The 27,900-nt window shown below is 34.9% G+C and overlaps 1 protein-coding gene and 1 long non-coding RNA gene across 29 annotated transcripts in view; one reads left to right on the top strand and one right to left on the bottom strand.

Annotated features, from left to right (window-relative positions):
• Positions 1-27,900, top strand: part of LOC105479621 (coiled-coil serine rich protein 1) — a 1,449,255-nt gene that overhangs the window by 317,911 nt on the left and 1,103,444 nt on the right. The gene's annotated exons all lie outside the window — the stretch shown is intronic.
• On the bottom strand, positions 98-27,836 carry LOC105479620 (uncharacterized). Of its 2 annotated transcripts, XR_985997.3 has the most exons (6): positions 27,612-27,836; positions 16,343-16,542; positions 15,680-15,745; positions 2,862-2,999; positions 787-893; positions 98-235 (listed from the first exon to the last, which is right to left on the bottom strand). It is a non-coding gene; the product is annotated as an uncharacterized lncRNA (long non-coding RNA). The 2 variants fall into 2 exon arrangements; XR_011620449.1 differs by lacking the exon at positions 787-893.

Genomic DNA, 27,900 nt, shown 5'->3' with positions numbered 1-27,900 from the left:
TATCGGCTCATGTAATTTATAAAGTACAAAGGTAGCAATTTCTTCAAGTACAGTTTTGGTTCTCAAATGATATCATCAAGGGTCATTCTCTCTACATCTTTTTGCTTGACTCTTCTGTCTGGGGTTTTCATTTTCTGGGAGGATCCTCTAGTGGTGATATTGCTGCCTTCAGCAGGAACCAGGATTGATTTTCATTTTCTCCACAAATCCAGTGGAAGGAGGTAATTTCTCATTCCTTTTAATCAAAGCAAAAATAACCCAGATTTGAGTGTCATTGGATTGGCTTTGACTAGCTTGGCTTGTTTGACATGGCAATTCTGAAACAATCACTATATCCAAAAGTATTTAGTGGTGATTGACTAGATAATTTGTTGTTGCATGACAAGCCCTGGAACACAGAATGAAATGTGGAGGGGAAAAGTGATTCCACAATTGACATATTGGTAATATTGATAAAAGAAGGCAGAGATAGATGAGGTGTCAAAATAATGGATGTTCAATATAGGTAATATTATCACCATTAATTTTAAAAGTCAGAATTCTTTATTATATTTAAATCATAAACATTTAAATACTAAAATATAATGTATGTATCTTTATTTCTTATTTTAAATGATTTTTTACCTACTTAATTTTATTTTATGTTATTTGTTCTGGCTGTGCTATTGAGAGGCTGTATAACTCAGTGGTTAGGAATCCAGGCCTTGGGCAGATTCTTCCCCCAACTCCCCCAATTTTCTTAACCCCTGGGCACTGTGGCTTGCACCTATAGTCACAGATACTCACGAGGCTGAGGGGGAAGGATCATTTGAGCCCAGGACTTTTAGGCTGCCAAGAGCTATGACCATGTCACTGCCTTACTCCAGCTTGGGTGACAAAGCAAGACTCTGTCTCTAAAATAAATAATAAATAAACCTTCTTAACCTTAGTTTGTTTGTTTCTTTTTAATGTGGGAGATACTTTACCTCATAATGCAATGCCTAAAACATAATAGAGAGGCAAGAACATATAAATTGTGTAATTTTTTTGCAACAAACATAATTGTCAAATAGCCACATCAACTGTTTATAAATGGAGTTACTAAAGCCGTTTATGATATCAGTTTTGTGTATTTTGGATTTCCCATAAGAAAAAAAATACTAGATAGGGCTGGGCACGTTGACTCACACCTTTAATCCCAGCACTTTGGGAGGCCAAAGCGGGCAGATCACTTGAGGTCAGGAGTTCGAGACCAGCCTGACCAACATGGTGAAACCCTGTCTCTATGAAAAATACAAAAAAACTAGCCAGGCATGGTGGCAGGCACCTGGAATCCCAACTACTTGGGAGGCTGAGGCAGGAGAATCAGTTGAACCTGGGAGGCAGAGGTTGCAGTGAGCTGAGATTGTGTCATTGCACTCCGGTCTGGGTGACAAGAGTGAAACTCCATCTCAAAAAAAAAAAAAAAAAGAAAAAAAATAGTAGTCATAAAATAATCACCCACCAATATAAAACTAATGCTGGAAGTTGAGATATTGTCTTTGGATAATAAATATTTCTTTTTAATTTAGGATGGAATTACTTCTTTAAGTAAATTTTCCCCTTGAATTTTACGGTCTTCACATATAAATTCATAAATCATTGACTCTTTAAAATATAGGATTCATAGAGTCATCTAATTCAGAACCCAGTAAATTTGTTGCTAAGAATAACTGAAATAGTCATCTCAGAATATGTAAGACTGTACATAAGAAAGAATATGTAATACATAATTACATCACTTTAGAAAGTAAAAAACATTTTATGACTGAGATATTTGTATTATCTAACCAATGTTTAGTTATATTCTGATGATAAATATTTTAGTTTTGACAATTTGTTATTAAATATTCTCATGTATTTATTAGTTTTTAGACATTTGATAAGGAGAAATAAGAATTAGGAACTCCTACTAGGAATGAAGTATAAACTTTTCAGCATAGCAAGTGATAGGGAGAAACTATCTAAATCTTTAAGAAGGAAAGCTATATTGCGCCTTACAGTAGGAGAGGACCAGAGCGTTCCACTTGTTGCAATATCTAAAATTCATCTTAATTCAGGAAACAAAGATGGGGATTTTACTTCACTTCTGAGTTTAGTTTGATATGTAACTCATATGGAAAAGAAAAACTTGCTAAAAAATAGAATATTCTATGTAATCCAAAAAGAATGTACAATTTTCAAATATTTAATCAGAAGCATAGAATGCTGGGGTCAAAGCTTTGAGAGTGACTGTTCACAATAGTCAAGTCATAGAATCAACCTAAGTGCCCCTCAACAGATGGTTGGATAAAGAAAATGTGATATATATATACACCATAAAAAAAGACTGAAATCATGTCTTTTCAGCAACATGGATGGAGCTAGAGGTCATTATCCTAAGTGAAATAACTTAGAAAATCAAATATCACATATCCATACTTATAATTGGGAGCTCAATAATGGGCACACATGGACACACAGAGGGGAATTATAAATTCATAAAAATCCTACTATTAAAAGTATGCCCAAATATCCAGCTACACTCAGCATGTTCCTCAAAACTCTACTTTTCTCAAGTCGGTTCTATGTAAATGAGCATTTCATGAAATGTACATAGAGCTCAAACTCTGAAGAGAATGAAAGAATAACCATGATTGGCTTTGGATTATATTTTGTATTAATACTTTGTGAGAAATATGCTTGTTGAAATGCAGATATTCTGTACATACCATACGTCAACGTCTGAAATGAAGGGATTTTTATGCCCATTGTAAAGTTAGAAATGCAGAGGTAAAATAAAAATTAATCTATTCTTTGTCCATGTCCACGTTTTTATATTATTTTATATAAATAAATCTAACCTTAGGAATAGATTTGATTCATTGTTGACTCTTGCGTAGATGAAGCGTTACTTAAACGTATTGTCATTTACTCCAAGTTTCAAGACCTCTTTGTAATGCTTCAATTTCTTGTCATGAAGTAGGTTCAAGAAGCTCCTTCTGAAAAGTCACAGATGTTATCATTTAGTACAAAAGTCTTATTTTTAAATAATTGCTAACACTAACCTATTTTATTCTTAGAGGGTACTTAACACAGGTTTAAAGTTTTGTCAGCTCTTTTTGTTTATTTATCTGAATGAATAGTACATGTTAGATTTGGAACAGTTAAGTACTCTCTCTAAGGTCACCGCTTTAGTCTCCTAAAGTTGTTACACAAACTCTGTAGTTATATTGAAGAGACATCAAAGAATAATATTACAAGCTGATCTCCAATTTTCCTTGACAATCTTCAGGGGAACATATTTATTTATGCTTTTAGGCAGATATGTATTTGTTAATTTATCAAAAATAGGTAATTCTTGAGTGTCTGCTTTGTTCTTGGCACTGTGCATAGTGATAGAGATTTTGTGTTGAAAAGCAGGTGAAATCCCTTCTCTACTAAAAATACAAAATTAGCTGGGTGTGGAGGTGCATGCCTATAGTCCCAGCTACTCGAGAGGCTGAGGAAAGAGAATCACTTGAACCTGGGAGGTGAAGGTTGCAGTGAGCCGAGATTACGTCATTGCATTCCAGCCTGGTGACACAGCAAGACTCTGTCTCCGAAAAAAAGAAAAGAAAAGAAAAGAAAAGAAAAGAAAAAAGCAAAAGTGTAGCTGTGGCTATAATGTAGAGGTGTATCTCATTATAATCTCATTATAAGGGCTGGTAAGAGGTTGTAACATAGCCAAGGAGGTCAGGTAAAATGTCCCTGAGGAAGTGACTCTTGAGCTAACGTCTACAGAATATTAGTTAACTAACTGAAAAAACAAAACAGCTTCTTAAAGTATTCTGTGATGTGTGGGAGTGTGGAGAAATTGAAGGAAGGCTTGTGGGAGGAAAAGGAAGCCAAATTATGTTAGCAGGGCCAAGCAACATGGTCAGATTTGCCTTTTGAAAACTTTGTTTGGGCCGGGCACGGTGGCTCAAGCCTGTAATCCCAGCACTTTGGGAGGCTGAGACGGGCGGATCACGAGGTCAGGAGATCAAGACCATCCTGGCTAACAAGGTGAAACCCCATCTCTACTAAAAAACACAAAAAAAAAAAAAAAAAAAACAACTAGCCGGGCGAGGTGGCGGGCGCCTGTAGTCCCAGCTACTCGGGAGGCTGAGGCAGGAGAATGGCGTAAACCCGGGAGGTGGAGCTTGCAGTGAGCTGAGATCTGGCCACTGCACTCCAGCCTGGGCGACAGAGCCAGACTCCCTCTCAAAAAAAAAAAAAAAAAAAAAGAAAGAAAACTTTGTTTGTTTGTTATAGAGAATGAATTAGGTATGGTTGGGGTAGTGGTGAAATGGAGCTGGCTTAGGAGAGCCAATTTGATAGCAGATCTCCCCAGCTCTAGATTCAGTGACTTCACACTGAAAGTTTGAAATCAGCCATGGTGGGTGTAGTTACATCATAGCATTGGGAATTCTACAAATGAGGACTTTCCTCCTCTCCAGGAGAGCTAGTTAAATAGTTATCAGTACATTACTAAATGGAGGACAGATTGAGTGGCTACAGTGAGATCATTTAGGTGATTGCTGATAGTAGCTTGGACTAGGGTGCTGGCATTGGGGATGGGGAAATGTGAAAAGAGAACTGTGTCAATATATATTTATGAGCCGTGGCAAGTTAAATACAGTTATTAAACTAATAACTTACAATACATTGCTAAGTATTTGCAGTAAGAATGAAAATGAGAAATTATCTTCATTACTAATTGTAATTATGATAAATATATAATATTGTGAAAATCCTAACATGTTATCTTGATTTAGTAATAGTTTAATGAATGGAGAGTCATGATATTCTTTTAATTTATGTTGAGTATTATATCAATTGAACTATAAGTGTAACATGCACACACATAAATGCACTTTGCATAAAATTCCTTTCTGAATCATTGTCATTGATTCTTACTGAAACTATCCACAATATAAGTAAGTTCCACCTAGGTTCTTATGTAAATTCTTATGATTCTTTACTAACAATTTTCCTTCATTTACCCTCCATCACTTGGTGCCTTCAAATTCTTCCATTTAAAAAATTCGATACTGAGGTATGGATAGCATAAATATCAGGATAATACTATGATTAGGAAACAGCCTTCTTCCTCATGCAGGCATTCAAAAGAAATGGATAGTGTTTCATGATTTCAGTCAATTCAAGGGTGGAAACAACTATCTGAGGAAAACAGTGAGGAGATAAGATTTCCATGGTGAAAGCTGTTGCCTAAATATGGGTCTCTTACACAGATTTTGGAGGAAGTTAAGGTTGGGAGGAGAAACTTTCTAACCTCAAATCTACAGTGGATTTTCAGAAGAATCATTCAGTGCTTCAGATGTGTTCTCTGCAGTTGGAAGCACAAGGGACACATGTGGATTCATGCCTGAGAAATTTAGACTGCCCAGAAAACCTAGAGGGTGAAAAATGGCCAGCTGTGAAAGCAGCACCATCTAGGACTCTAGAGTTAGTCAGAGAGGCTGTAGTATTTTTGTGAATTATCTGAAGGATGAGGATACCCCATAAAGAGGGATAAAGGACTCTCTTGCAACCATGACTAGGGAACTACAGAATACTGGCCCAGAAGGAGACCTTTGAAAAGATCACTTGTGGGCCCATTTACTAGCCCCTAAAGCCAGTTAAATCTCCTCTGACCGAGTACCACTCCCCCAACCTTTCACTCTGGTAGCAGGAATACACTAGCTGTACCACTGAGGAAGCTTAATCTTCAGGGGTCAGCTTTACACTGGGCCCCATATAAAGCCCTAGAAGCGATCCTGGAAATTTTTCCTTCTTTTCTCCTGTGTGTGTGTGTGTGTGTTTGTGTGTGTGTGTGTGTGTGTGTGTATGTGTGTGTTTTGAGATCCCTCCAGATTTTATAAACTTCAGGGCTCACATAACCTGGATTTATCCCTTTGCACCATTGCCATTAGATCTGGGCACTCGGGATTCTTGCCTTGGGCCCTGCATGTGAGAGAACTGTGTCACATCCCTTCTCCAGCTGCTCCCCCTTCCATAAGATGTCTTTCCAGAAGGCCAAGGGCTCCCACCCACTAGGAGACTATGCCTTCACCACTCACTCTGTACAGAATTCGCTGCTCAAATGGCCCTAGGTCCTCCCCTCTGGAAGACCACATAACCCACAACCCATGGGCTGCAGAGGAACAGTCTATCACTGGTAGTGGTGGAGAGAGCTTAGAGGGTTGGTGGGGGCATTTACCTTTCTGACTGCCGGGCCTTGGTGGAAAGGCAGCCAACTAGATGTTTTGTCAACTATGCTATATCACTGGTACCTTGTGAAAGGACTGATTGCCATCAACCTTCTGTATTTTTTTATGATCTCTATTCAACCTTTTGGAAAGATATGAGCTCATTATTTACTGGTTTATAAAAAAACAACAACTAAAGAAGGGTTTCAAACGTCAAGAACCAGTGGATTTTAATACGAAAAATAAAAATGTTTAAAAATTCCCAGAGAAACTGCTGCCCTTGATTGACAGTGTTGTTATTTTATCTCTCTGCTGTTTATTGCTCCTTAGTGAGTCATAATATTTGGTCCCTTGTGCAGTTACCCTGTCAAGGCAAGAAATCCTATTGTAATGTTTGCATCTAGTTTGACAATCCTTTGTACATTGAGCACACAAATGCTATTTTTCAGATAAGTTAGGACAACCTGATAATATGACTGAAGTGTTTCAGCTCACCAGTGCAGTACAGTTATCATTGTACTCTTTATAGTGTACTGTAAATACAGATTCGTCAGATCACTGAAAAAGATTGCAGGTGCATCACCATTGTTGTGAAAGTAGCTCTTACATATGCAGAAAAGGTGTGTTGCCAGCTTTCAATTCCCCCTGCTAACCTCATCCCATGGAAAAAAATCAATTTACAAATACATAAGATATTTTATTTGAATATGTTCTATAATTTAGGTTTTAGCATAAGTCTTCTAGTAATACTATAAGTAAATGCTATATAACCCAATATTGATTTTCTACTTTTCCCCTTCCAGGGGAGATTGACTAGCAGAAAAAGCAAAAACTTTGAAATCTAAAACATCTCATCTCTATTTGGCAGTTAGATGACATGGAGCAAGGAGCAGGTACTACTGTTATTGAAATCAAGTATTCTTATATATGTAATAAAGACAATAGCACCTGTTTTGTAAGGTCATTTTAAAAGTATTCAATTTTCAAAGTAGAGCAGGTAGAATAATGCTGGGCACCAAGAAGAAACACAATAAAAATTAACAGATTTAATATCTCTTTTGTGAGGAAGTTGGGCATAAGAATAAGGGATTGGACCTATAAGAATACATAATGTTCTATGGCATTTGTGCTTTTAGATATTTCCTCAAATTTGCCTATTCACAATATGTGATTATTTGCTCATTTTTAGAAGAAAGTATTATCTTTTTTTTTCATCTGTTAGATTACATCCTTTTACAACAAATGTTTCCTGTTTTTTTTTTTATCTTCTATTTTGTTTAGAATAGCAATAACTAGTAGGTACTCAAAAAATACCTGAGAATTGGTTAATTTTTGTTTACTTTTGAGGTAGAACACATTTTCTTTTATTTAGAAGGTAGAACCAACCATGAAAGCTGTCCAACATTATCGAATTTTTAAAAATTAGATTTGATATTTACTGTTAATATTTTAATATTAACATATTTAACATTTGAATAATTAATATTGAAAATATCACAGGGAATTCAAACAGTAATTTTGTCATCAGTATTGAAAAGAAAGATCTGAAAACTTGAAGTCTAGAAACCTGATTGCCAGCCCTGGAAAAGTGCCATGTTTTGCTGCATGCTAATTCTCTTAACTGTGAAACAAACATTAGCAACACACTGAAATTCTAATGAGCAAAAGTCTGGCAATGCCTGTTGTAAAATGTGAAGTAGCATACCTTACTTCTTTGCTTTATAGGGGCATCTAAAATAAACATTTATTAATATTTTTAATTATTTGAGTTAAAGAGTTCCCCTGATTGATGGAAAAATCAAAGTACTTGTAGACAGATTGATTCCTGTGTGTTTCTGTAACATTTGAAGACTTCTATTATAGTACCTATTAGACAGAATTACAATTGCCTATATTCTTCACTCTCTCTCACCAGATATTAAAGACAGGTATTTTTTGAGGACAGATGTTTCTATCATTTTCTTTTTTAAATCTTGGGTGCGTCGGATGAAATTTTACATTGTAAGCATAATTATGTGTTGAATTTATCAATTCATGTTGTAATCTATTGTTTAAATCTATTCTTTAAAATAATGGATTTGTTTATTCAGTAGCACTTAAATGTTGTTAATATTAGGTGCCATGCTGTAATCTAAGCTTTGCAAACATTTATTCGTTTAATCTTCCCAACAAGATTATATGTTATTATTATCTACAAGCTACAGGTCAGACAACAAAGGCACATGGAGGTTAAGTAACTTGTCCAAGGTAACAGTTTAAGAAAAGAATAAATTGTACTTTCTTTCTTTTTAAAAAAAATTTTTTTTGGAGATGGAGTCTTGCTGTGTCACCCAGGCTGGAGTGCAGTGGCGCAGTCTCGGCTCACTGCAACCGCCACCTCCCGGGTTCAAACAATTCTCCTGCGTCAGCCTCCTGAGTAGCTGGGATTATAGGCATGTGCCACCACACTCGGCTAATTTTTGTATTTTTAGTGGAGACGAGGTTTCACCAGGTTAGTCAGGCTGGTCTTGAATTCCTGACCTTGAAATCTGCCTGCCTCAGTCTCCCAAAGTGCTGGGATTACAGGCATGAGCCACCATGCCGGGACTGTACTTTCTTTTAAATTACTTTAGTTATTGAATTTAGAATCTGACACACTGTGAAATCATTCTTTTTATTTCATATGAAGTTTTTTTTGTAGATTTTTATAATCTAAAAAATATGAATGTCATTATAAGCCAATAATGCTTAAGATGATTCCCATTTGTAGATCAACATAATATAAAAGAAGAATATAAGTAACAAAATTCTTCACTGTTGATTATCACAATCGGTACCTCTTCATTTATGTGTATGTTTTTCTCTCAAAAGAGCCAGGAGGAAAACTTTTTTTCATGTTTTGTTCTACTTAGTGTCATTATTCATTTTAATAGCTATTTCTTAAGACTTTTTTTTTGTTTCTTTCTTTTTGATTATTACATTTCTTTGGAAAGTAACTTTCTTTAAACTCATGTCAGTAAAGCTAAAATTACACATTTTGTCAGGAATAAAGAGGCACATATGAGCTTAGAGAACTAGTATAAGATGAAAAATATAACCAGGTGTTTTCCCCAACTAATATATCCATTTTAAAAATGTCACATGCATGTTTAGATATTATAATACCGTATACCAAAATATATCATCATCATTATTATTATTAAGATGGATTCTTGCTTCGTCACCCAGGCTGGAGTGCAGTGGGGCGATCTTGGCTCACTGCCACCTCCGCTTGCTGGGTTCAAGCAATTCTCCCGCCTCAGCCTCCCAAGTTAGCTGGGATTACAGGCACACGCCGTCACACCCGGCTAATTTTTATATATTTTTTAGTAGAGACGGGGTTTCACCATATTGGCGAGGCTCGTCTTGAACTCCTGACCTTGTGATCCACCCACCTCGGCCTTCCGAAGTGCTGGGATTACAGATATGAGCCACTGCATCTGGCCCATGACTGACAATTTTATGTAACTATCTTGTAGTAAGGTGCTGGGATTACAGGCATGAGCCACTGCATCTGGCCCATGACTGACAATTTTATGTAACTATCTTGTAGTACTAGTGTCAATGAATTCAAGCATTATAGAAGTAATAGGATCAAATGATCTTTAAAATCTTTTCCAATCCAGAGAATCTGTTCATAACCAGGTCAACTGCATTTTATTATTTGTATTATCATCATAGTTAAAATATTTTTTGTTTACAAACACATTTGTTTATGTGTTACATTTAGTTAATGACAGTTTAGATATAACATAAATTGGTTAATGACAGTAAGTTTGTACAGCTTTCAGGTAATGTTTATTTTTTATGTATCAAAACTAAGGTATAAAAAGTATTGTGTAAGATGCTACATTTTTTATCAATTATTTTTTAGGATATATTCTATGTGTTTAAGTTATTCTATATTAATTATAATTTCACCCTGGGGATGATATTTTTCCTATTCTGTGGAAAGAGTTTTTGTATTTTCTTTCTGTCTTTACTCTATATTAGAATGTTCAATTTTTTTTTTTTTTATACAGTGAATGTTGCACTTTTGAGATTCTGATAAATTAGGGTGGTGGCAAATTTCTACATATCCTATAAAATGTTATGTGGCACTTCTCTGTGTAAAATTGTTCATATGAAACTGCTCGGAGTGTCAAGTAGTTCATTACACTTTACTAAATTGAATTAAATTGTGATTCTTTTTTATGTGGGATGTCAAGAAATTAGCAAAGTTCTAAAATGTCAAGGATTTGTCATCTTAGATTTCAAACAAACAGCTATGCCATGTAGTGGAGATAATATAAATAAAATATACAAATTAAAATAGTCAACTCTTTTATAATCTAAATGTCTAAATCATTCTTTAATTATATCCTCTTTAAAATGGAACATTAAAATAAATATTTTCTGCAGCCCTGTAATCTCTTACTTTTACATTCTAAGTTACTATTTGAACATTATTTGTATTGTATAATTTCAAGACATTTAATAAAATGAGCAATAAGAATTAAATATTAGTATATTTATAATAATTTTCTATTTTTAAATATTTTTGTGATTTAGAAGCTGTTCTATTATGTTAATATCAAGCTATAAACTCTAGTGTCTCCTAAACTAAAATATGTCACATTCTAGATACAAATGTACACAATTTTTCTCTCAGTAACACATCATATTTTGGTATGTTTTATAATAATAAACGGATTAACTAAATAATGTCAAGGACTAAGTTAAGTATGTGAATCCCATGAGTCAATATGAGACAAATAATAAGCACTACAATGTATGTTTATACTCCTTTGTCCTGCGTACTATTTCTATTATATTATAAATAATTATGAAATTAATTCCATGGACTTGATGATCATCCACTCTGAATGGGATAATGTAGTAATGCTAGAGGCATAATCTTTTTATTTTCTATTTTTCCCTTTGAAATTCACAAATTTCAAGAGAAATATGCTCTTTATCTAAAAAACAAAGACAAAAATTATTGCATTATATTGAACGGTGTCCACATGCTTTACCATTTAATTGGAATAAGAAACAAAGTAGAAAGCATTTTTAAAATGAGTTAGAATTTACTTTCAAAAAATTATGATGTCAGAAAAATATAATGGGAAGCAGCTTGCTGATATTAGAGACAGCAATTTTATTATTTAAATTTAATATAGTTTCCATATATTTCACATCATTAATTACTTGGCAGTTTAAAATTTTTTGTATGATAAATGGCTACCATTTAAATTTAAAACTGAATACTTGATTAGGTGTTATAGTTATAAGATTAATGTGCCACAAAGAAAAATTATTCTCCTTATTTTAGAAATAAATAAGAAATGACTTGTTATATCTATTGTGGTATTATCCTGATTATTGATCACATGTTCATTCATACCTATAGCTGACCTGGAGGAGAAAAGAAATTATTAGAAGCTATCTAATACTCCCAGAAAAAAACTGAACCTGATTTATTTCACCCAGTTGCATCATGATAGGACTGGGGATGATACAGCAGAACAATACATGTTTTGTAGTTTTTATTTTCTTAACAAAGCTGAACAAGCTCTAAATGTCTTTTGATGACCTAGAAGCCTGGGAGAGTATTCTGTAACTACTCAGTGCACCATGGAGAGTGAACTGAGAGAAAAATGGAAGTAAAAAGCAAACTATATTCATTGCCAGGTATTATAGCACACTGCTTTCTTTTCTTTTCTTTTTTTTTTTTTTTTAAGTAGAGATTGAGTTTCACCATGTTAGCCAGGATGGTCTCGATTTCCTGACCTCATGATCCACCCGCCTTGGCCTCCCAAAGTGCTGGGATTGCAGGTGTGAGCCACTGCACTCAGCTGAGCACACTGCTTTCTAACTAATCCTGTTCAGAAACTTGGTGGGGTCGATAGACCAATTCATGCAATTTGGTCCATTTTGCATTCCTAAAAAGAAAGTTTGACTCTAGTTCTACTACGCCATCTTTCTACTATTAACATAGTGGATGACTCCTAGTGCCAGAAGAAATTACCTAAGTTTTAAGGTCAGGGGCACTCAAATGTATTTACTAATAATCAGTAATTTTTTAGATTTTAAATGACAGATACAAAACTTGAAAAGATATTAAGGGAATAAAAGGTAGATTAACAGAAATTTAAATTATAAATTTTCATGGAACTTTATTCACAATTTTCTTTTCTACATATTTTGTATATTTATGATCATTTTGTGACATTAAGAATGCTTTTGTTAAAATAGCTGTTGTGTAGACTTCATAAATCAGATATGTAGCTGGCATGAAAGTAACTCATTATTTCAATTTCAAGGATCAGAGATATAACTGGGCATGTTAAATTCATAGATATTAAACATTAATCCTTGATCCTACTCAAATTAAAATATCAACAAAAATCTTAATAAAATTTAACATTAAGATAGCAACATTTGATATCAATAATGTTGTTATTTAAAATTCATAAATGTTAGTATGCATTCTGTTGTAAACTAGCAATTCTAATTCTCATGCGCAGCACTATTATCTCATAGTAATAACAAGATTTTTCAAAAAACATACTAAAACCACCCATTAGGATGTATATGTTAATCTGAAAGCAGAAATTTGTCAAGTGTAAAATATTACATCTAAGTCATTTAAATTGAGAAAATGATAACAAATGTAAACTATTCACATAAAATCAAATGACCATGTTTATGATAAAATTTGTGGAATAAGTTTAATAGGTTTTACTGTATTTAAAATTAAAAGCTCATGGAAGTTGTATGTAAAAATGAACTATGTACTGGTCCCTGCACTGCCTTATGTTCAAGGGGGTTTGTTGGTAAGCTGTGAGATTAAAATTTCAGTCCATAATCAGTCGAGAATTGTATCAAAGAATTGAATGATACATGAAACCCCCTTTTTAAAAGTTTGGAAACATGGTGGGATTGCTATGGAAGACAGTATAGTGGTTTTTCAAAAAATTGAACATAGAATAACATTTGATCCAGCAATTCTGCTTCTGATTATATACCCAAAATAATTGAAAGCAAGATTTGAACAGATTATTTCTACATCCGCTTTCAGAGCAGTGTCGTTCACAATAGTCAAAAGGTAGAAGCAAACCAAATGTCCATCATCGTATATAAATACAATGGGATATTATTCAGCCTTGAAAAAGAAGTGAATACTGGCACACGCTACAACAATGGCATAAGACATTGTACTTACCCAATGGGTTCATCTTACCCATTACACAGATACAGCCAATTCACTAAGACAGTGATGCTGCAGTAAAAAGGAGTTTACTAATTGTAGGACTAGCCAAGAAGTAAGACAAGAGTAATTGCTCAAATCAGTCTCTCCAAGAACTCAGAGGCTAGGGTGTTTATGGATAATTTGGCAGACAGCAGGCTAGGGAATGGATGCTGCTGATTGGTTGGGGATGAAATCATAGGGGTTCTGGAAACAGTTTTCATGTACTGATTCAGCCTCTGGGTGGAGTCCAAAGAATTGGTTGAGTCATGAGTCGGGGTCCAAGCGGAGTCTGTCAGTTGCCAGAATGCAAAAGTCTGGAAAACATCTCAAAAGACCAATCTTAAGTTCTAAAGTAGTGATGTTATCTATAGGAGCAACTGGGGAAGTCACAAATCTTATGACCTCTGCCCACATGACTCCCAAGTAGTAAGGGATTATAGAAAAGCAAACTTGGGAACAATGCTAGTTATCTTTTAACCATTCCTCCTCCCATAATCCTAATCTTCTGGTCTTTCATTAGTCTTACAAAGGTGATTTCAGTTCTGGAACAAGGAGGGTGTCAGTTTAAGGGAGGGATTAATTATCAACCTTGCTTTGAAGTTAAACTATAAACTAATTCCTCCTATGGTTAACTTGGCCTACACCCAGAAATGAGCGAGGATAGCCAGCCTGTGAGGCTAGAAGCAAGATGGAGTCAGCCAGGCTAGACTTGTCTCACTGTTGTAATCTTTGCAAAGGCAGTTTCAACATTTTGCAAAATGAAATAAACCAGTCACAAAAGGACAGATATTTTTATTACACTTACAGAAGGTACCTAGAAAAGTCAAATTCATAGAGATAGAGAGTAAAATGATGTGTCCAGGGGTGGGGTGTATTGGTGAGCAATAGGGAATTATTGTTTAATAGGCGTGGAGTTTAAATTTGAGAAGATGAAAAAGTTCTGGTGATGGATGGTAATGATGGCTGCACAATAGTGTGAATGAACTGAATGCCACCAAACTGCATACTGAACAATTTTGAAAATTCTAAATTTTATATGATATACATTTGACCACACACACACACACACACACACACACACACACGAAGTGGAGGACTTGGAGAAAGATATAGCAGATTCCAGATGCAATCTACTGAGTGCTAGTGCCAAGCTGATGGTGTTCACCAACAGAATAGCTGAACATGCAGATTTAAAAAGCCTATGTTAAGAGATTTATATTTCCAAACCAGACTTTTAGTACTGTGTTCAACATTCCACTCATCTCCTGTCTTTGGATGTCTCATAAGCATCACAAACTCAACATGGCTAATTGTGAATTTCCTGCCCTCCAGCCATCTCACCAGCTTAAATACACATTTAGGTGGATATATACATTATTAAGTGTCAACTAAAAATAAAAGAAAAAGTAGTTTGACAAGGACATTTTGCAAGACCTGTTTCTCCTAAAGAGTTAGCTATCTTGGTAAACGGTCCTACCATCCACTAATTATGTATTCCTGAAATAAAGGACTGAGCAGTGATACCAAGTCTCTCCTTCAGGTTCTCTATGATGCATTGTCACCACCTTGCCAAATTCCCAGCTGATCGTAGTAGCCACAAAGTGGCATTCCACATTTATTCGTGTCCCTCCTGCAATCCAGGTTCACAACTCAGAGATTTCAAAAATTAAATCTTCTCAAAACCATTACTATTAAAGCCAAATTTTAAAAACATGGTTAATAGGTCCCCCAGGACTTAAGTGGTCTACCTTCCTTTGCCTTCTCCCTTTGACCTATCTCAGACCAGTTCCTTTATTCTCTCTGCCCATACTGGCCCTCCAGTTCTCAATACATAGTCCTTTTTTTTAACTCAGGGATTGAATATATGTTGTTTAGTTTATGTGGAATTCTCTTCTTCGTGTCTATACTGTCTATACTGGCTAACTTCTTTTCTTAATTTAACTTTTATTTTAAGTTTAGGGTACATGTGCAGGTTTGTTATGTAGATAAACATATACTATATACCTATGTGTCATGGGGGTTTGTGATACAGATTATTTCATCACCCAGGTATTAAGACTAGTACTCATTAGTGATTTTTCCTGATCCTCTCCTTTCTTCTACCCTCCACTCTCTGATAAGCCCCAGTGTTTGTTGTTCCCCTCTATGTGTCCATGTGTTCCTATCATTTAGCTCCCACTTGTAAGGAACAACATACAATATATGGTTTTCTGTTCCTCTCTTAGTTTGGTAAGGGTAATTGTGTCCAGCTCCATCCACGTTCCTGCAAAAGACATGACATTGTTATTGTTTTCTTTGTCTTATTTTGTTTTGTTTTTCTAATGGCTACATATATACTGGCTAACTTCTATTCATCTTTTGTTTTGAAAAGTCCCTTCTTCAACTCAGAGGATTCTGTTACGTGGTCTACATTCTCCATTTTTTTTTTTTACTTTATTTACCACAGAAACAATTAATATGGAACCTAATCAACAATTGCAGATGTTCACAAATCAGAGGTCCTTTATTGTTTCACTTTTCCTTGATATTCAAATAAAAAATTCATGGGCTTTGATTCCAGGAACTGTGTTAAGTACAGTGGTTCCCACTCCCACCCCTAAATCTGGGAAAATTATAATTATAATCAATTCTTTTCCTCATGGTTGCCTCTTTTCCCAATATTCTCTTTTGCTTAAATTCTTGATCTATTTGGACTATTTTTTAACCTCTTATGTATAGGTTCCCTGACATTAGTGTCCTTAAGTTCTATTAAAGTCCTGACATGGACTGCTGCTCTCTTATTATAATTTTCCTCAGTCTTCTTTCTATCAGGACCTTTCTTCACTTTTCTACATTCACCCCTTGAATGCCTCATACTCACTTCAAAGTTGCTACTTGAAAACACATTCTGGCAAGTTGTAGTGGTCATCTAGACAGTTTTCAGCTTTCTTGAAATAGATGCCTTCTGTTTTGGGATCAGCAATGCACTTGCCACAGGTGATGAATCATGTCTGGTCTAAAACTTCACTAGTCATGAAAACCTCATTTCTACTTTCTAGGTTTTTGTTTTCAGGTGGGTATCTGAGTTATGGACAAAGAGATACAATAGGAAGTCAGCCAAGGGCTTCCAAGAAATATTTTCCTCTTGATACATAGATAAAAACTGCTTTGGTTTTTTTTGCCTCATTCTCTCCCTTATGATTTGGGTTTTGTCTATGAAGACAATACAGTTAGACCTAGAGCACCCATCTTGAGACTAGAAGAGTACATTTATTGAAGTAAACCATAAGCTGAAAAGAAAGCCTATCCAACTTTTAGCTACTGGACTTTATGCTAGTTAGATAATATTAAATGTCTCTCTCTCTCTATAGAGAGAGAGAGACAAAGTCTCGCTCTGTTGCTCAGGCTGGAGTACAAAGGCATGATCTCGGCTCACTGCAACATCTGCCCCACAGGTTCAAGCAATTCTCCTGCCTCAGCCTTCTGAGTAGCGGGGATTACAGGCACCCGCCACCATGCCCAGCTAATTTTTGTATTTTTAGTAGAGATGGGGTTTCACCATGTTGGCCAGGCTAGTCTCGAACTCCTGACCTCAGGTGATCCACCTGCCTCGGCCTCCCCAAGTGCTGGGATTACAGGTGTGAGCCACTGGGCCCTGCCGTCTCTATTTTTTAATACCTCTTTACAGGATATTCTGTTACATAATAATGAACACAGCCAGAATTCCTGTTTATTTTCTTTAACAGAGCAACTTAACTTCTGTTTTTAGTTATCTGACTTAGATAATGCACAGAAGGTCATCTCATTAAGCAACGGAATAAGTCACTTTAAGAAAATCATAAGTGCACTTCTCTCACAATTTTAATGTATAGTAGTCATTTTATCTCTCTGTACATAATATTCCTTTCTATCATATACTTGTTTGTTCAGTACTTATCATATAGGTTTTTAAATTTGATGAAAGCAGGGATTGTTCCTCTTATTCATGGGTGCATTTGCAGGGCTATGCATAGCACCAGATTCTAAAAGGGCCTCAATAAGCATGTATGGAATAAAGAGCTGAGAGAATGAATATTTAATCTAGTGGTTTTTTTTGTTTTGTTTTGCTTTGTTTTGTTTTTTGAGATGAAGTCTCATTCTGTCGCCAGGCTGGAGTGCACTGGCGCGATCTCGGCTCACTGCAACCTCCACCTCCTGGGTTCAAGCGATTCTCCTGCCTCAGCCTCCCAAGTAGCTGAAACTACAGGCATAAGCCACCATGTCCAGCTAATTTTTGTATTTTTAGTAGAGATGGGGTTTCACCGTGTTGGCCATGCTGGTCTCCATCTTTTGATCTAGTGATCTGCCCGTCTTGGCCTCCCAAAGTGCTGGGATTACAGGCGTGAGCCACCGCTCCTGGCTTAATCTAGTATTTTAATGAGTTGCAGTAGATATGTCAACACTTAGTAGATTGACTCCTTACAAGGACTACCATTTGAACAGTCTTGAATGTTCAGAATAGTTCATAACCCAGAAGAAATGGGGTAAGTTAGGCCTTCAGAGATAGCATGTTCCCTGTTCCTGAACCATCAATTGTGAGGAAATTTAAAATGAGTGCCTGGACTACATGATTGTTTAAGTCCTCTCTCTTTTTTTTTTTTTTTTTTTGTTTGTTTGTTTGTTTGTTTGAGACAGAGTCTCGCTCTGTCACCCAGGCTGGAGTGCAATGGCGCAATCTCGTCTCACCACAACCTCCACCTCCGAGGTTCAAACAATTCTCCTGCTTCAGCCTCCCGAGTAGCTGGGATTACAGGCACCCACCACCGTGCACAGCTAATTTTTGTATTTTTAGTAGAGACAGGTTTTGCCATGTTTCAAACTCCTGACCTCGGGTGATCCGCCCACCTTGGCTTCCCAAAGTGCTGGGATTACAGGCGTCAGCCACCGTGCCAGGCCAGGTCCTCTCTATTTTGATATATTTCAGTCAAGAATGCCTCATATATTTAAAGATAATATGTATTAATAAAAGCCCTCTAAGTATGAATCTAGTAAATGTGGAGACCAAAATTGCATAAGAAATAATGAGAAGAGGTTTAAATGGTGGAAAATGAGACAACCTGAAAATAATTTGTTTACCTTACATTTTACAAAACTTAGGGTATAATTGCAATGTTTGAAAGGTAAAAAATAGAATGCTAGCTCTAAACATATGACATGTCACTTCAATTGTATATAATAATGTCAAAGAGGGTAATTTTCATAAGACTATATAAGAATATTATTGATTTTCCCTGAAGCCTTTTAGAATCATCAGTTAATGTAACAATTATATTTTTAAGCACCTTGTGCAGAGGAGAGGGATAGACATGTCAGGAGAGGTTTGAGGAAGGATTAATTTTGTAAATAGTCAGTTCACTAGTGAATATTTTATTGTATGGAAAATTTTACACAGAATCATAAATATAACGACTTAGATAATACATACCAGAATAATGAGACTGCCTTTTACTTTATTGAGTTTGGGATTAATAATTAATGTTATGGGTAGATAGTTCTCCAAATTCATGATTAAGTTTTCTCTGATAACAAAAGCCATTTTTCAACTTTTATTTCTTTCAAGAAGCATACCCTTGATTAATGTTTCAGTATATCATACAGGGTCATTAACATCAGTATACCAGAGGAAGATGAAGAGAAAATATTTCTGCATAGAGAAATGGTATATGACCTCAAGTATTAGAAATGAATTCTAGTATCTTAGATCTCAGTCTCGTAAGTGAAAACCCTGTTTTTGAGCTGCAAGTGAGAACTAGTGTGCTATTTTAGGTTATACCCCTTTAAGACAGTTTCAGGGAGTATATAGGACAGGAGTAAAGAGCAGAGTCTTGGGAGCCAGCATTCTTATATCAGTTGAGTTTGCTAATCTTGGGCAAAGAGGGAAATTGCTAATAGGTAGGACTTCACTTCTAAATTCTTTTTCTATCACTTGAGAGTTTGGTGACCTTTCAAACTTGAACAAACTACAAAATTTCTTTGAATCTCAGGGATTTATACATTTGGAAATTTATGCCCAGTTTGTAGACTTCATTAGAGGGATAAAAACAAATGACTGCAAAGTATCTAGTATAGTTGGTGCTCAATAAATGGTAGCTAGATATTTTATTGCAGACTACTTATTTTTTGCAAATAAAAGTTAAAATAAAATTCTACTACTAAATCAACTCCCTGTTCCCTAACACGTATGGTCCTAAGTCCAACATACATACTTTTACAACAGTTCACGCCATAGACAGGAAATGGATTTATGGATATCCTGGGGTGGCATAGTTTTTTTTTTTCTTTTTTAAAAAAATACTAGTCTTTTTCAGCTCCTGGTACAGCTTTGTTGATGCCTATATCCCTTGCTTTGGTTACTGACCCTGGGTCTCCTTTCCTGAGCACCTGATTTCTGTAGCTTCTGTTCATTCCCATTCATTTCAGATGCTCTTATAACTTCTAGTTTCTAATCTTAATCTAGCTTCAACATTACCCTGCTTGCAAATATACTAACAATTAAAATGACTTGATTCTTCTCTGTTATCACAGTTCTGGTCTAGTTTTTCCTTGTAACAGTTTGTATGAACACTAATGTGGTGGGCAACCCTCCCTTTCAATTTTAGAGAATTGGATTCTATATTGGATAGTCATTTAAATTTTTGAGTCCTCAAAACCAACCTTTTGTTGAAATGGTTAATAACTTTGTCAAGCACGTTGTGACTAGAGAATAGTGCTTTAAAAACTATAAGGTTTAGTGTTGTTATGAATTTGACATGCATTAACATGACCATTGCTAATGGACAGCTTGATGCTGATCTCCCAGGTTGGTTAATTTATTTAGAATTTTGTCTACTTACTTTAGAAATGGATGTCTAGCCATCTGCTAAGCAATTACAGCTTAACTGCATTGACACCTGCTTTCCTTCATTCTTGTAGGCTACCGAGTGCTTGAAAAAGCAAGTCTATAAATAACTTCTCCCAAATAAATAGTACTCTAAAATATAATAGAATTAATTATATTTGTGCTTAAAGATGCCCACTAATTTTTATATGGATACTTAAATAAATAGCGAGTAATTATAATACAAATGAACAATGATTTATAGATTATATCATAATGTCATTTATTTTTAGTGATAGTTCTGTGGATTATAGCAGGGATCATCATGTTACATATGGAGATATTAAGCATCCAATACATTAAATAAGAGACCCACATTTATACAGTTTGGGGTTCTAGATTATAAATAGATATTTCTATAATTATCAGGCCCCTGCAGCAATGGAATAGAACGGCAGGGAGGAGGAGGAGGAATAATCAAACCACTTTGCTTTTACTGCAGAAAGACACTCAGACATTAGGATGAATTAAAGTCAATTCATGTTTTTATTTAGGTCAGGAAAAGCATTCATTTAAATGACTTTTGGAAAAATATTTTTATTATGGTTATTTGCTCAGAGTTTAAAAATAAAAAGAAACCTCTCAAAGAACAAACATTACCTATTTAATGGTGTAACTTTACCAATACTGGTGGAACATAATTTATTAATAGATAACATTGGTTCTGAGTGATTCAGCAAAACCATGATGGATGCCACTTGAAGTCACAACAATTAAAGAAGCTTAACAGAAAGTCCTCAGTTACTATGGTGACAGTTACAGAACTATTGAGGGATAGCATGAAACACATAAAAAATTGTGTTCTTTTCAGAAAATGATCTGTGACAGATTTGTTTAAAAATAGAAAATAGAAAAAAATTATACTCCAACTTATTTCACTCAATAACATCTGTATTTAGGAGTTAGAATTTAATATAAATACATTCAGTATGGAGTTTTACCTTAGAGATTCACGTGGAATTAAAACCAAAAAGCTTATCACCAGATTTCCTACATTTCACTATTTATAAAAAGACAAGTAGGTTTTATTGTCTTAGAATTGATTTGTCCTCAAAAACTAGGTGTGATTTCAATTTTTTCAAATATTTATGGAGTCCTCAGGTTAACCTTGAATGAATGTGGTGTTCATTTTAGTCAAACACCACTCAGTTTAATCAACTATGATTCATTCAATCAATATTTTCCTTTACATAGATTGAAGGTAACTAAAGAAATCTTGAAGAAAATAAAAGTCATTGGCCGGTCACAGTGGCTCACGCCTGTAATTCCAGCACTTTGGGAGGCCGAGGTGGGCGGATCACGAGGTCAAGAGATCGAGACCATCCTAGCCAGCATGGTGAAACACCGTCTCTATTAAAAATACAAAAATTAGCTGGGTGTGGTGGCTCATGCCTGTTGTCTCAGCTACTTGGGAGGCTGAGGCAGGAGAATCGCTTGAACCCAGGAGGTGGAGGTTGCAGTGAGCCGAGATTGCACCACTGCACTCCAGCCTGGTAGCAAAGTGAGACCAAAAAAAAAAAAAAAAAAAAAAAAAAGGAAAGAAAGAGAGAGAGACAGAGACAGAGAGAAAGAAAGAAAGAAAGAGTGAGTCATCAAATATATAGCAGGAAAAAGAGACCAAGATAAATCATTATTTATTTGTTATGATTTCTAAAGTAACAATATTGAAATGCTAATAAAGTAACATTACAAAGTTATATTTTACTAAACAACAAGCTTTTAACAACAGTACTAGTCATCCACATTTTGCATGGTACTTGGTTAACTGAAACCCAAGCATATTGGAACCATGTCCTTGCTTTGATTTAATTTTAGTTACACAGAACCATGCAAAAGTGAGAACATAGTTCTGATACATATGAGTTTCAGTTAACGTGGTACTATACATAAAGAAGCCTGTTTGTATTTACCTGTTAAATAATTCCTATATTATACTATGAAGACAAAGCAAGCCAGAACCATTAATCAGTATTAGTATATATGGGGCGTATGGAGAGTATTTTGTTCTTTTTTTGTGATTACATCCTCCTCATAACTAAGAATGAAAACATGTTTACCATATACTTTAGCCACAGAATTTTTTATAATACATCTTAAACAATTTGCTTTTACAAACGATTTAATCTTGTTGTTTTTAACCTTGCCAGATTCCACAAAAGATTAGAAATAGCTCAATGCAAACATACATAATGTGATAATAACCTAGAAATTGAATAAAAAATATCATTATAAAGCCAAAGAAACACACTAATTACTACATTAGTCAGGTTTTGCTTCACTAATGTTGCATAACAAACAGCTGCACATCTCAGTGGTCACTGGTCTTTGGAATAACTGTGGTTCTGGTTTGCTTGTCTGGATTAAGCTAAAGCAACATAACTTGACTTTTTCTAAAGGTGAGATTCAGGTCTGTTATACCTGTCTCCTAAATCCGGCACCAGCAGCTATTCAGGGAAGGCTTTTCTCATGGGGGAGAAGAGGGTGAGTTGGAATCAGGAACTGTCTACTTTTTTTTTTTTTTTTTTGAGACGGAGTTTCGCTCTTTTTGCCCAGGCTGGAGTGCAATGGCATGATCTTGGCTCACTGCAACCTCCGCCTCCTGGGTTCAAGCAATTCTCCTGCCTCAGCCTCCTGAGTAGCTGGGATTACAGGTGTGTGCCACCACGCCTGGCTAATTTTTGTATTTTTTTTTAAGTAGAGATGGGGTTTCACTATGTTGGCCAGGCTGGTCTCGAACTCTTGACCTCGTGAACCGCCCACCTCGGCCCCCCAAAGTGCTGCGATTACAGGCGTGAGCCACCATGCCCCTCCATGAACTGTCTCTTAAAGTCTACATTAAAAACTAGCTCTGGCACATCTGTCCACATTCCACTGGTTACAAAGCATGTCTCTTGGATAAGTCCAAACTCAATGAAATCAGAAAATGTACTGTAACCATAGGGAAGCTATGGCAAGGGACGGGAGTGAAGGAAAAGTGAACAATAGATACTTTCCAACATATCTACCATTCATAAGTTTTAATATACTTGCTATAATTGAGCCTTAATGTTTATTTTGGTTCTAGTAATCCCCACTTATCCTTGGAGGATAAATTCCAAGATCCCCAGTGGATGCCTGAAACCATTGTTCATATCAAATCCTATGTATGCTATGTTTTTTCCTATACATACATACATAGATACATATGATAAAATGTAATGTCTAAATTAGGCACAGTTGGAAATTGAAAACAGTAACTAATAATTAAAAAGAACAGTAATAACAATTGACTGTAATAAAAGTTACGTGAATATAGTCTCTCCCTCTCTTTCAAAATATCTTATTGTTTGTAATATTTTCAGAACATGACTGACTGTGCAGTCTGAAACTGTGATTGATGGTGCAGAACTGAAACTGCAGAAAGCAAAGCAAAAGATAAGGGTAGACTACTGTATAATAATTGACATTAACAATAAGCTGAAACACTGACATCTACATAGTTCTTATTCAGAATATTAACATTTTGATAAAGTTTAAGTTGAGAATATCCTCATGAAATGTGATACATGCAATAGATTTGAAGTAAAAGTTACAAAGTCTTAACCGCCTCATTATAAATTATAATGACATGATTATTCCATCAACAATTGTTTGGTTTAATATTATTTCAGTGTAGACAGGTGCCATACGTTTTAGATGATAAAAATTCTAAGTCTTGTCTGTGTTTTCCCTGAAATGAATCAAGGGATTAATGTTTTCCACGCCTCATATTCTTAAAGTCTTCATATTCACATCACAAAAATAATTAAATAGAAAAGAAATTCTTTATATGTGTTTTAAATATTTACAAGTCTTATTTTGTTCTAGAGGTTACAGGTATTATAGAGAAGTTCCACTTAGCAATTTAAATAGAGGCAGAAATGAAGATAAAGATTAAAATTAGGCATCATTTTCTCATAGAATGTGAACAGTCTTTTTAAAACTCCAATTATAAGTTTTAAAAAGTCTTTCTGCAATTGATAAGTTGATTGTGTAATAAATATTGAAGCCATAATTAATTATTTGGAAATCTTTATCAATAAATAAGCTCTATATTTCTAAAAGTAAAGTTAGTTATGAAATATATATGTGTGTATATATATGTATGTATATATGTATGTGTGTGTGTTTGTGTGCATTTGTGTGTGACATTTTAAGGCTTTATTACCATATGGCTGAATCAATGACCTGATTTCAAATTGTTAATTCGATACTGTCTTTTAAGTGCCTATTATATGCAAGGTACATGTATCAAATGTATGTCTTCCAAATTCCCTTGTTAAAAATCACCTGCCTCTTACTCAGGAACTACCAGGAGATCTATTTCATGTCTCTAAATATGAAATGCTGCCCTTACCAATACTCAAATGTCTCCCGTTTGCTGCCTATTTAAATTTCTTTGATTTCTTTGCAAAAACTGTGCATGTGTAATGAAATTTGGGACACTAGTTAATGGTGCTTGAATTGAACTCTTCATTTTTCTTTATAAGCTTCTCTTGGTTTCTGGACATGCCTTGTGATTAATATCGATGTATGTGAATTACTCAATGGGATTTTTTTTTTCAAACCATCTATTTATCTAAGCTTGTATGTCTTCATAACCAGTCATGACCAAACCTGTTATTCAACCCTGGTTCATAACAATCTAACCAAAATGGTATCATAACTCCAGGAGCAGAAAAATTTTGTCAGATCTTAATGACAATTATAAGCAAGGGAAAGGATGAATGAAATTACATGATTTTTCATGTTCCATCATAGCTTGAGCTTTTAGGGCACCTCTAAAAGAACTATTTGGACTATTTTGCTATGACCAAGCCATCAGTTGTTTCTCCTTTGGGGTTAATTCAGAAAGCAGCTAAGAATAAGTTTATTTCATGGAAAAACACAAACATGGAGGGACCAAATTAGTCATTTATGGGAACGATTAGATTATAAAATTGCAATTTTATACACTACATAAAATCAAAGAAGAGAAATTTAAATGTACTGCTTCCAATGTTCCTTTCTTATTAATAGTGTTTTCTGTTCCAGTCACCATTTTGGCTTTCTTCAGAGTTTGTAATCAATAAAGACCCTGGCATTTGAAGGGCACATTATTCTTTTCCCCTTTTTTTCATGCTAGAAACATTATCTCTATGAATTCATCATGTACTGGATTAATTCTGAACAACTGCTCTTTAATATTATTTTGAAGCCCTAGATAGTTGATCTGTGTTTTGAATCATCTACAGTGTTCTCAAATGGGCATCTATATGTGATTTTTATAATCAGGAAATGTAAGAGTGAGAAAAGGTCTTCGTACTTGATCCACATCTTTTGTTTTGTTTTTTGTTTTTTCAAGACAGTTTTGCCTTATCACCCAGGCTGGCGTGTAGTGGCATGATCACAGTTCACTGCAACTTCCACCTCCCAGGATCAAGTGATTCTGGTGCCTCAGCCTCCTGAGTAGCTGGGATTACACGTGTGCGCCACCACGCCTGGCTAATTTTTCTATTTTAACAGAGTTTGGATCTCACCATGTTGGCCAGGCTGGTCTTGAACTCCTGGCTTCAAGTGATCTGCCCGCCTCCTCCTCCTAAAGTGCTAGGATTACAGGCGAGAACCACTGTGCCTGGTCCACATCTTTTGTTTAAATTGTATTTATATCATTTTATCTGGAAATAGTATTACAGCATAGATCAATATAGACTTGGAAGAAAAGCAACCAACAAAACAACAAGCAAGAAAACAATGACAAAAACAAATAAACTAATATTTTTATTATAAAGTGTGAAGACCTATTCTGGTGGCAATGTGTTATGTGATTTCAAAATTATACCAAGTATAGGAAATTAACAGCATCCCTGCATTGCTTCAGTTTTATTTTTCTAATTAAAATATATATAATGATAATAATTGGGAAAAAAAGGAAAATAAAATAAAATTCTGACTAAAAACAAGCAAAAAATAAGATTGTTTCCAAAGTAGAATATGGCAAACATGTTTAAAGAATATATAGAGCAAACAAGTATAGTCTAACTTAATGAAGTGTTTTCACTCTTCTCATTTTAATAAGAAAAGTTTTTCTTCTAGAAAGTAATATAGAAAGATAATGAAATGACATATTGATGAGGAATTTATTCCTTTGTACCTTTACTGACCTTCATTACAGATTGATTTTTAATTCATTTTGTTATTGATGGTAATAAATATATCTGATATTCACAGGAATTTCACTTGGAAAAGATAAAAGATTTCATAGTAGTAATAGAATATTGGCTACGTAGCTAATTATTGCATACTTAAATTTCTGGTGTTTAAAGTGACAAAAATTCTAGATCTTGCAATTAATGATATTAATATGCATTGACATAAAATGAGACAGTGTTGATCATAAACACTGTCATATTTGGAGGATTATGTATTTACCAAGTAAATTGTGTCCTTTGACTTAATAATAATTGCTTCTCGTTTGTCTCCGCTCTTTTCTTTTTGCTTTGACTGTCCACAACAACCAGGTTTGTCTTTTAGATGCATTTTACTTTTATCTATGACAGTTGAACTCTCTATGCTCACAGTGGGAAAATGTCAATGGAAAAATATCAATATAAATATGATTTTGTAAGATGCAAACATTTTGAAAATATAATCTATATGCCTACTTGTCATGTGTTTCTAAGCTATGCTATGTTGTTGTGGAAAACATTGAAAATTTATTTTTTAAAATGGCCTAGCAGATGAAGGAAACACAATTAAGATGAACTTTTCCTAACTATAATTTGGCCCTTTATATGTAGACTGCAGTTGTATTTTTATGTATTATATACCTTGTTAATTATCCAAACATTTTTTAAACTTGATGTTAAATTGCTTTATAGAAATAAATTTATCAACTTTTATCAACAATTAGCTGTCATAATTGCTGATAGGACCAATGAAATAATTACATTTTTATCTTAAAGAATTCTATAGGTTTGTTTGAACAATGCAGGCATGAAAGTCTACCAAATATACCAATAAAATACTTTATAACATATAAAATTTTAAAGCAAAATATAATATTTTAAAAGCTGAAGATTAATAATTTTAGATTTTCTGAATATATCAATTTATTCTCACACAGCTATAAAGAACTACCTGAGACTGGGTAATTAATAAAGAAAAGAGGTTTAGTTGACTCAGAGTTTCATAGACTGCACAGGAATCATGGCTAGGGAGACCTCAGGAAACTTACCAGCATGGAGGAAATGTGAAGGGCAAGCAAGCAGGTCCTCATGTGGCAGCAGGAGAGAGAGAGAAAGCACAAGGGGAAGTGCTGCACACTTTTAAACAATCAGATCTCTTGAGAATTCACTCACTGTGAGGAGAAGAAAAAGGAGGAAATCTGTCCCCATGATCCAATCACCTCCCACCAGGTCCTTCCCTTAACATTGGGGCTTTCAATTTGACATGAAATTTGGGTGGGTACACAGAACCAAACTATATCACTAAAAATCTGTGTTCTCTAAGTAGCACAGCAAATT

Source organism: Macaca nemestrina, chromosome 3 (assembly GCF_043159975.1).
Source record: "Macaca nemestrina isolate mMacNem1 chromosome 3, mMacNem.hap1, whole genome shotgun sequence".
NCBI classification, from domain to species: domain Eukaryota; kingdom Metazoa; phylum Chordata; class Mammalia; order Primates; family Cercopithecidae; genus Macaca; species Macaca nemestrina.
Note: the sequence above shows the minus strand (reverse complement) of the source record. Positions and strands in the feature narration are given on the sequence as shown.